Here is a 316-nt window from a genome sequence, read left to right as displayed (position 1 = left end):
CACCTAAAATTTTTTATTTTTTATTTAAAAAAACGGAAATAATCCTGACCGTAGATCACCGTGATCTACGGCCAGGATCGGACACCGCATGCAGGCACGCAATAATCTCCCATATATAGGAGTCAGATTGCCATATTCGTCTGTAGGAACATAAGGAAGATAGAGCCAGGGAGGGAGGGCACGCTCCCGCCTTTTCGCACGGTGGTCCGACGTGGAGCCTGAGGGGTTCGATTCACGGAGCTTGGAAGATGCTACTGAACTGCGCCGCCGTGAGCCCAACCGTTGTTCGGGACGCTCCGGCAGGACCGCCATATCG

Source organism: Phalaenopsis equestris, unplaced genomic scaffold (genome assembly GCF_001263595.1).
Source record: "Phalaenopsis equestris unplaced genomic scaffold, ASM126359v1 Scaffold000002, whole genome shotgun sequence".
NCBI lineage: Eukaryota > Viridiplantae > Streptophyta > Magnoliopsida > Asparagales > Orchidaceae > Phalaenopsis > Phalaenopsis equestris.
Note: the sequence above shows the minus strand (reverse complement) of the source record.